Source organism: Beta vulgaris, chromosome 4 (assembly GCF_026745355.1).
Source record: "Beta vulgaris subsp. vulgaris cultivar EL10 chromosome 4, EL10.2, whole genome shotgun sequence".
NCBI classification, from domain to species: Eukaryota; Viridiplantae; Streptophyta; class Magnoliopsida; order Caryophyllales; family Amaranthaceae; genus Beta; species Beta vulgaris.
In genome coordinates, this window is record NC_079205.1 from 64,160,100 (window position 1) to 64,163,465 (window position 3,366).

Here is a 3,366-nt window from a genome sequence, read left to right on the forward strand (position 1 = left end):
CGAAGAAGGCAAAGAAAAATTAACCAAAGAATTGACTCATAAACCAGTTTCTTAACTCAGATCACATAAATGAGTAGCTGAGAATCTGAAGGAACGAGCATATCATGAATTCATGACATGTGGTGTAGTAGTGGATGGGACGATAACCTCTAGGCTATTGCAAAGATGTAGTCAGCATTAGCATTTGACCTCTCCGCAGTGTCAAAAGTCCACAACTCTAAAGCCAAACTTTTGTAGGTTGTATACTTCATTCCCACCAAAATAGAAGAACAAAACAATGGATTGTTTTAAAAAAAAAAAAAAAAAATGGACTGTTTGACGATTAGAGTTTTGGAGAATAAAAAGTTGTTGATTTTAAGTTTTGACTAGTCAAAAACTCTAAAATGGGTGTTTGGTAAAAGAGAGTTTTAGAGAGTTTTGAAATAAAAACTCTCGAAATGAAAAAGCTCATAGGATTAGGTAAAAAAAATGTTTAATGACTTTTTTAGCTTTGATGATAATACTACTCATATGTAATAAAATGTCTATAAATGTCATTTCACACAAACAAATGACAATAAGTTTTTAGCAATCAATTAATTGTTACCAAACACATTTATAAAAAAAAGTTGTTAGTCAAATCTGCTAAACAAAATGTTAAAAATTTAATAGCAAACTCCAAACTTAACTCTAACAACTGAACTCTAAACTCTATTTACCAGACAGGACCCATGTCTTTTTAACAACCTACATTCTCTTAACAAGTTCATTCTACTGCACTCTAACCAACACTATCCCTGGCCTAGACATCTTTCACCAATTTATTCGCCCCTTCTATTCTTCTTCTTCTTCTTTTCCCTTTGAATCTCGAACTATAATAGACGATTTTTAAAAATAATGTATCACACTATTCACTAAATGGATTAAAAAATGTGATTACTGAATACATTATGCTAGTCATTAAATAAATTAAACGTTTAATAGTTGCGCCCTTAATTGCTGATGATGATGATAAGAGGGTTTAAAATAAATTAAACGTTAAATTGTTGCGCCCGTAATTGCCGATGATGATGATAAGAGGGTTTAAAATAAATTAACGTTTAATTGTTGCACGCCAAAACCGCCGCAATAAACCACTTAATGACCGCAACAATAAGCATTTATTCTATTAGTGACTAATCATTAAATTATAAAGTTGTTCGTTCTCTTCTTATATTGAGTTTTGATCATTGGTTAATTTTAAATTAATAATATGTTGTCTCTTACAAAATCAAATGTTTGTCAAAATTGCATTTAGTTAAAGTCATTTTATTCAATATTGGTTTGCTTCATCTAAAAGTATTTTAGACTGGTTGGCGCTTGCCTAAAGAGTTGTTATTGATTTTACTACACTAGGTACATTAATAAACTGTGGTTGATTAATTTGTCTAGTGATATAGTAGAGGCTTCTAGCCTTCTCTATCACCACCCAAAGTTATGTTCTCTCCCTACTCAACTTCAACCAGTGGTTAACATTTAATACTTTCTCCGTTCTGAAATAAGTGTAATACTTTTTTTCAAGAAGCTCTCACATAGAAACATAAATTTTCACTTATTTTAGAACAGAAGAAGTATAAAATGCATTATTTAATCTTCCAAACATTATTCTAAGTCAAAAATAAAATTTACTAATTGTGTGATTAAGGTCCAATAAACCATAAGATTAACTAATACTACGTGGTTGCAAAAACTAATAATGGTGATTGGTGAAGTAAGAAATGGGAAAAGGGAACCAAGGATGTCTTGGGCTAGTGGTTAAGAAATGGGAAAAGGGAACCAAGGATGTCTCACATATTCAAATTCCTCCTCCCTTTCTTTGTACTTTGTACTGCTTTCGTGGCTCATATGGATTAAAAAAAAAAATGGGAGAAGGGACTGGATATTGAAAAAAGATAAAAAAAATTACTGGATCACATTTGACAGGGATGGGCCTGACATAAATCAGGTTTTTGGACTTGGTATGACATCGCTTTTTCACCTTTGGGCTTTAGCAAGTGGCATGTGTTAAAAATAACATATTTGTACAAACTTGGCGAAATAATAAAATTGTAATTATTTCGCTACATAGGCCCATATGTGATATGGCCATCTGATATATGTTTCCTTAAAATAGCAACATTGTAATGTTCAGGTTTTCAAATATACTTCCTCCGTTTCTAAATAAGTGCAACATTTGCATAGTATTTACTATTCACAGTTTGAACTTTCATTAGCTTTGGTGATTTACATTTTAGGAAAAACATAGTCATGTGGGATCTTGTTAGATTCGTCTGAATGTGAATTTTTTTGATATCAACTTTTTATAATTTTTACTTATTGATAATTGAAGATATTAATGGTTAAAATAATGCATTGGCAAACGTGAAAACAAGAAATGTTGTACTTATTTAGAAACCGAGGAAGTACATAACTTTGATTAACCAATATATTTTTGTATTTCGGCTATTATATATTTATTCTATATGTGAACTCTTGATCTTTTGATGTTTTCTCTTAATTAGCTAAACACCTCCAATTACCAACAAATATTACAAAACTAATTTAAATCTCTATTATATGTGACAATTACCTATTTTAAATAAACAAAAAAATTAAGATGACTATATTTTTATCTTTGTTATATAAGAAGAATTTTACATATTTTCGCATGAATCACGTGTATATAAGGTTAATGCTATATATACTCTTTTTGTTCCGGAATAATTTCAACAAAGAGTAAAGCAATACTTTTAGATTACTCCTTTAAGAAAAGGATGATCTAATCTTTCTTTTGTACCTTTAAAATACTTTTTAAAAAAAGATTACTCCAATAACTAGGCTCCACCTATCTTTCAACCTCCTATTTTCTCCATGCTTATCGAACGAGCCGAGCCCGAATAGCATTGGGCTCAACTCGGCTCGTGAGCTCGGCGAGCTTGGGGGAGCCGAGCTCGGCTCGAGCTCGTGATTACTTTTTGCTGCTCGAGCTCGACTCGTGAGCTTGACTAGCTCGGCTCAGCTCGAACTCGGATTTGATTATAGGCTCGAGCTCAATTATGGGTACTTAATATAATTTTTAATGTATATAAATAATTTTTTAATACAAATTAATTTTCTAATATATAAAATATTTTTTTAAGATAAAATAATAATCAAACTGTTCACGAGCTTTTCGAGCCGAGCTTTGCTTAGCTCAGCTCGACTCGTTTAAGTCTTGAGCCGAGTTTTGACCAAATTTTGACCGAGCCAAACCCGAACTCGCGAGTTTGTCAGGCTCATTATCACCCCTAGTCCAACCTCTAATATTTTAGGGTACATTTTACTTGAAAAATAATTAACGCCAACTCTTGTATCTTTTTAGTACAGGCT